Raw genomic sequence first — 7,418 nt, forward strand, 5'->3', positions numbered from 1 at the left:
TAAATGTAAAGGAGATGCAATGTGAGAGTGTGAAGGTCTACATATACCTGTTTTAACTAAAAATTCAAATTCTGTTTTCGCTATTTTGAATTTAATTGGATCAAGACGACGTGGTTTAGAGAAAGGTAGCACTCCTTTTGTTTCAATTATGTGAACCACTGGTTTAGTGTAATCTGGTTCACAAGTAATTGAAGGAAAATCATTTAAAAGTTNGATTTATCAGATAAGCTAATGTTGGAGATTTTTTGCGCCTTCTTCAAGACATTAACGTGACGTTTTTCTTGGGAGGCAGGTTTTTTGTTTAATCTTTCTTCAGCAACAACTTCCCATATATGCCATTTGAACACTTTTGGAGAAACAAGCGAATTAAATAAAAAATCCTTTTCCACCTAAAAGTGACCTTCTGGAAATATTTCACTTTTTTTTTGTTCTAAAAGTCTAATTTCACGAAAATATAAAATCAAGGAAATCATTGAAACCCCTGAAGCAATAAATAGGCATTGGTTATTATCTTATTTTTAGTGTTTTTTGTATAAAAAAACTGGGTGACTTTCCGGAAATATTAAGCCTTACTCGTTAATATTAAATACCTTTTTTTTTGGTTCGACCAGTGTGTACTGCACCAAAAATCTGGAAAAATTTCGTCCGTGGACTTGGATGCGTAGCGTTATATGTACTTGTACATATGCATAGTTTAAAAAGGCCATGAAAACCCTAAATTTCCATTACAATCAATAATTCAAGTTAATCAACTAAACCATACAAGTATGTTTATTAAGTGCGAGTAACACAAAGAAACAGTTGCTTATATTATAGCAACAACATTTTGATGATTTTAAAAAGTCTTTCATTTTTAATAAACACCACGCACATACCTGTATAAAGTAGGAAAAAGATGACCGCATTTTTATCCACAAGTCGTATTTCTACATAATTTGTCGTAAAGCTGTATTTTGACAAAATTCTATCAAAAATTTCGATGTAGTACCAATGTACTTTTGGGATCCAAAATGTATCAAAAAAGTACAATTGCACCATCAATTTCATCACTGATCTGGAATAGTAATGCAATTAAGTCTTCTGTAATCTCCACAAGGTCTCCAATCATTTGGTTCTTTTTTAGGAGCTAAATGTAAAGGAGATGCAATGTGAGAGTGTGAAGGTCTACATATACCTGTTTTAACTAAAAATTCAAATTCTGTTTTCGCTATTTTGAATTTAATTGGATCAAGACGACGTGGTTTAGAGAAAGGTAGCACTCCTTTTGTTTCAATTATGTGAACCACTGGTTTAGTGTAATCTGGTTCACAAGTAATTGAAGGAAAATCATTTAAAAGTTTAGAAAATTTATTTTCAGTAATTGGTATCCTTATTGAAAATATATCGCAAAAACCAGATGATCCAGAAACTTTCAATTTTGTTATTGAATCAGTAATTTCTCTATTTTTAATATCAACTTATATACCAAATTTCTCCAAAAAGTTATCGCCTATAATTGGTGTTGAAATATCCGCTAATATGAAGGGGAATTCAAAATCGCGTCTTGAACATAGATCAATTTTTAAAAGTTTAAAAGTTTGAATTTCTTTTATGTGATTTGAATTTAGAAGAAGGAATGACCGAAACGATTGCACCAGTATCGATTAAAAAATTTAATTTATTGGATTTATCATAAATAAATAGGCGGCGGATGGCTTAACTTCATTTCCATTATTAGCCACCGTCATAATGGAACGATCTAGTTTAAAACATTAGAATTTTCTTCGTTTTTATTTTTGTTAAAACTACAAGGTTGAATGCATTTAAAAGCATTATTTTTAAATTTTCTATGATACCAACAAATATTTTGGTTAATATCGTTTCTAGATCTAGAAAAATTTCTTGATCTAGAACGACTTCTGTCTCTATCTCTATCTCTTGATCTTGATCTAATTTGTAATTCATTAATATCTGCTGTAATTTTGTTAAGATTTTGGTAAATAGCTGTAGTCAACTCAGTTAAATTTCTAATGCATTGTTTAAGAATATTATTATTATTATTATTTTCTACACTAGCAACATTAAAAGATTTAGACGATTGGGGATTATTTATCAAATCATATAATTTATCTGCAAGAGAAATAATTTCTTCAGTATTTTGATTACTACAAGAAGTTAAATGAATTTGTATTTGTTGCGGTAACTTCCTACTCCATAATTTAAATAAAAGTTCTTTACTGACAATTGATTTTGAACCTGCTAAAGATTTCATACGTCTATAAAGTTCTGATGGTGACCTATCACCTAGTTCGGCATTTGAAAATAATTATTCTAATCTCTTCTCTTCGCTAAGAGAAAATCTTTCACATAAAACTTTCTTAATTGTTTCATATTTGTTAATCAAAGGAGGCGGATTAATAACATCAATAATTTAGAAATTGATTCTTTTTGAAGAAAAACTAAAACGTTTTGAAATTTGATATTATCATAGCGTATGTTGTTAATTTCGAATTGTCCTTCCACAAGGAGAAACCATGCTTCAGGACAATCTTCCCAAAAATGAGGCAACTTAATAGATTTTGATAAATTTGCACTGAAGTTGTTTTCATTTGGAAAACTATTAGGGCCGGTTGTTCAATGTCTGGTTATCACTACTTGCCGGTTAAACATCATTATCGACGTTTTCGACATCACGCATATAACATGTGATCGATAAAGCAGTCGTTGTATTTAACCGGAGCTTCTACCTCCGATTTGTGCTAATCAGACATTGAACAACCGGCCCTTAGTTTGTATATTTGGTGAAATGTTTAAGGGCCGGTTGTTCAATGTCTGGTTATCACTACTTGCCGGTTAAACATCATTATCGACGTTTTCGACATCACGCATATAACATGTGATCGATAAAGCAGTCGTTGTATTTAACCGGAGCTTCTACCTCCGATTTGTGCTAATCAGACATTGAACAACCGGCCCTAAGTCTGAAGTGTGTATTGGGTTTTCATGTTGATTTTCTGTTGTTGTTGTGAAGTTGCGTTGTATATATTAATAGACAAAAAAAAAATTATAAAAAATTTAAATAAATGATAATAACAATTAATTATATTAATATGAAATTATTTATATTAGTTGTGTAATAATTCTAAATCTTTTAAAAAATTTGGTTTTAAAACTTAATTATATTAAAAATGATAGATTGATATCTCTTTTTGTTAATAAATTTTATTTTTAAAACGAATAAATAAAGTCGAAAAGTAACTTATAAAATATTCAGCTGAATGAATAAACTAAAAACTTCAGACACGAACCTTTTTTTTTTTTTTTTTTTTTTTTTGAAATGAAAAACAACTAACTAAACTTATTTTTGTTCTTTTGTTACCTGTGACAGCAACACCAAAAACTTAACTAAAATTCTTAATTATATTGCTGATGCACTTTAGTAATAGCTTTATTGCTGTTGCTGCTGCTGGTCGATTGTAGTTGTAATGCCTTAATGATGGTTTGTTGATTCTTGTCCAAATGCACTTAAATAAATTGCGACTCGCACAGCTGAGCTCATATATGTTTGCTAATTATATTGAAATGGTTGCATATGTTTCAGTTAATTCCTGGTTTAATATGTACATATGTATGTAGGTTTGAACAGGGTTTGGTATTCGCCAATCACAGCGACTAGTTTATCAGAGAATTTTTAATTCACGCACTAAAAAAATTTGGGTTTTTGCAAAAATCTTTTGTTGCGAGACTTGAAGAAGTTAACAGTTCAATTGTTTGCAGGATCGCCAATATATCGTATGTTGATATTTTAATTATTGATTTTATTTTAATTTTAAGTACAAATATTTTAATGTTTAAAAATTGAAAGTTTGTTTATTAAATAATCAAAAATTTTCTTTTTGATAACAAACAAATTCATTGAACCATAAATTGGACATGAAGAATTTAAACAAGTATAAAAACATAAAGGTAAAATACCCTACAGTGTATAAGGAAAATTAAATGTCGATGTTCTGTTTACAATGTTGCGGAAGCGTGTGTGAATGTGGGCAACATCTGCCGGCATCGATCGGTGGTGCAGCGCACGAGCGGAAGTCCGGGGTAGCCTTCGCGGAAGGGCTCATTTGGCCATCCCGGCCCCCCTAGGCGAATATTCAGCCTAGCAACCGCTGCAACTGTTGAAGGTTCTGGACCACGTTACTAAGGGCAGTTACCCGGTGATGATGCGGGCCAGATTGTCGCCGACGTGAGATGGCGGGGGGCGACAATAGGTCGACTGCTGCCAGTGGGTGCGATTTCGGTTGGTGTTAGGATGCCGACGTTGCACTCCCGGCTCCCGTTGCTGCCGCCGATGATCACCGCGCCTGATCGGAGGCACATTGTCCCGCCTTACGATGCGATGCCACAGCGTGTGGTGTTGCCGAGGACAGATTTGGCACCCGTACGAGGTGCACTCCCTGGTGTCATGAGTGAGCGTCAGGCAATTCAGGCAATGCCCATGCGCTCGGGCCACCTGTTGCCGTTGCTTTGGAGACATGCCTCGGAAATTGGGCAAATGCGCAGTGGGTGCGGACGGCGGCATAAACCGCAGCGAATGCCAGGTGGATTACGGGGTCCCGCAGAGATCTGCCCTTGCTGGCCTTCTTCCATATGATTGGTTACCGTCCTTGGGTTGTGCATGCGGGCCGTTGCAACTAGTGGGGCCGCAGGCAGTGGCACGTTGGCGCGTGGCGCCGCCCTTGGTGGTGCTGAGGCCCTCGGTACAGTTACCGCGGATCTGACCGCCGGAACAGGACTGGAGGGGGATGATGTGGGCATTTCAACGTCCATTTCTATAGGAAGAAATCGCGACTTTAATTTTGGGTAGAAACTTTAGATGACGGTTAGTGGCCGATTAGTGGATTAATCGGGTATACATTAGTAAATATTCTTATTTACGTTAGTTGAGTTGCGTGGTTTTCGTTTTATTTGCGGTTTTAGGTGTGTTGGAATTACGATTATTACGCTTCACGGATTATTGGCGTTTTCGGTCGGTAAAAGGCAAAGTTTTACGAGGGTCGAGTTAGTGTATCGTTTTGTGTGCGCAAATCTACGACTCGTATGTGACCATCGGAGCCACGATGTAATTTTTCGATTCTTGCGAGGCGCCACTAGGTGGGGGGAAGACACTCATCGTGGATGAGAACACATTCTCCGATTTTAGGCTCCTCTTGAGTGTTTTTCCATCTATATCTTTTATGGAGGTCTTTTAAATAATCTTCCTTCCATCTACGACTGAATTCATGATGGAGAATTTTCATTCGTTCCCATCGATTCATTAGAGATTGCTCGTCTGGTTTGGGTATTGCCAGAAGTAGAGCTCCTCTAAGAAAATGCCCAGGGGTGAGGGCAGTGAAATCGGAGGGATCTTGCGAGAGCGCAGAGAGGGGCCGTGAGTTAAGAACGGCTTCTAGGGGTTAATAATGTAGTAAATTCTTCAAAGTTAAATTTGTGTGTGCCAGTGACTTTTTTAAAATGTGTTTTGAAGCTTTTTACAGCTGATTCCCATAGACCACCCATATGTGGGGCACTTGGTGGGATAAATTGCCAATCAATGCCTTGGGGTGCGTGTTTTTTGACGATTTCAGGCGAGACTTCCTCTATAAATTTAACAAATTGTTTTTCAGTGGCTCTTTTGGCCCCGACAAAGGTTTTTCCATTGTCGCTCATTATTTTGGATGGAAATCCTCGCCGCCCGATGAAGCGAGCAAATGCAGCGAGAAAAGCCGCAGTTGTCAGATCAGAACATAGCTCGAGGTGTACTGCTTTTGACGTAAAGCATACAAAGACAGCCACATAACCCTTCGTGAAGGTTGAGTCCTTAACATGGAAGCCTTTATCTGGAAAGGCCCAGCAAAGTCAAAACCAGTGGTAGTGAAGGGCAGAGCGAAAGTGCAGCGTTCAGGTGGAAGAGCTGCCATGATCTGCGTGCGCATCTTCTGCTNCTTCTTCCATATGATTGGTTACCGTCCTTGGGTTGTGCATGCGGGCCGTTGCAACTAGTGGGGCCGCAGGCAGTGGCACGTTGGCGCGTGGCGCCGCCCTTGGTGGTGCTGAGGCCCTCGGTACAGTTACCGCGGATCTGACCGCCGGAACAGGACTGGAGGGGGATGATGTGGGCATTTCAACGTCCATTTCTATAGGAAGAAATCGCGACTTTAATTTTGGGTAGAAACTTTAGATGACGGTTAGTGGCCGATTAGTGGATTAATCGGGTATACATTAGTAAATATTCTTATTTACGTTAGTTGAGTTGCGTGGTTTTCGTTTTATTTGCGGTTTTAGGTGTGTTGGAATTACGATTATTACGCTTCACGGATTATTGGCGTTTTCGGTCGGTAAAAGGCAAAGTTTTACGAGGGTCGAGTTAGTGTATCGTTTTGTGTGCGCAAATCTACGACTCGTATGTGACCATCGGAGCCACGATGTAATTTTTCGATTCTTGCGAGGCGCCACTAGGTGGGGGGAAGACACTCATCGTGGATGAGAACACATTCTCCGATTTTAGGCTCCTCTTGAGTGTTTTTCCATCTATATCTTTTATGGAGGTCTTTTAAATAATCTTCCTTCCATCTACGACTGAATTCATGATGGAGAATTTTCATTCGTTCCCATCGATTCATTAGAGATTGCTCGTCTGGTTTGGGTATTGCCAGAAGTAGAGCTCCTCTAAGAAAATGCCCAGGGGTGAGGGCAGTGAAATCGGAGGGATCTTGCGAGAGCGCAGAGAGGGGCCGTGAGTTAAGAACGGCTTCTAGGGGTTAATAATGTAGTAAATTCTTCAAAGTTAAATTTGTGTGTGCCAGTGACTTTTTTAAAATGTGTTTTGAAGCTTTTTACAGCTGATTCCCATAGACCACCCATATGTGGGGCACTTGGTGGGATAAATTGCCAATCAATGCCTTGGGGTGCGTGTTTTTTGACGATTTCAGGCGAGACTTCCTCTATAAATTTAACAAATTGTTTTTCAGTGGCTCTTTTGGCCCCGACAAAGGTTTTTCCATTGTCGCTCATTATTTTGGATGGAAATCCTCGCCGCCCGATGAAGCGAGCAAATGCAGCGAGAAAAGCCGCAGTTGTCAGATCAGAACATAGCTCGAGGTGTACTGCTTTTGACGTAAAGCATACAAAGACAGCCACATAACCCTTCGTGAAGGTTGAGTCCTTAACATGGAAGCCTTTATCTGGAAAGGCCCAGCAAAGTCAAAACCAGTGGTAGTGAAGGGCAGAGCGAAAGTGCAGCGTTCAGGTGGAAGAGCTGCCATGATCTGCGTGCGCATCTTCTGCTTATGTATAGTGCAGACTTTGCACATAAATATGCATTTTTTGATCTGTGGCTTTAGTCGTGGAATATAAAATTCTTGTCGGACCATTTGTTGCATGAGGCGATGTTCGGCATGTAG

Source organism: Rhagoletis zephyria, unplaced genomic scaffold (genome assembly GCF_001687245.7).
Source record: "Rhagoletis zephyria isolate East Lansing unplaced genomic scaffold, Rhagoletis_zephyria_1.1 Rzeph_scaffold_00314, whole genome shotgun sequence".
Lineage (NCBI taxonomy): Eukaryota > Metazoa > Arthropoda > Insecta > Diptera > Tephritidae > Rhagoletis > Rhagoletis zephyria.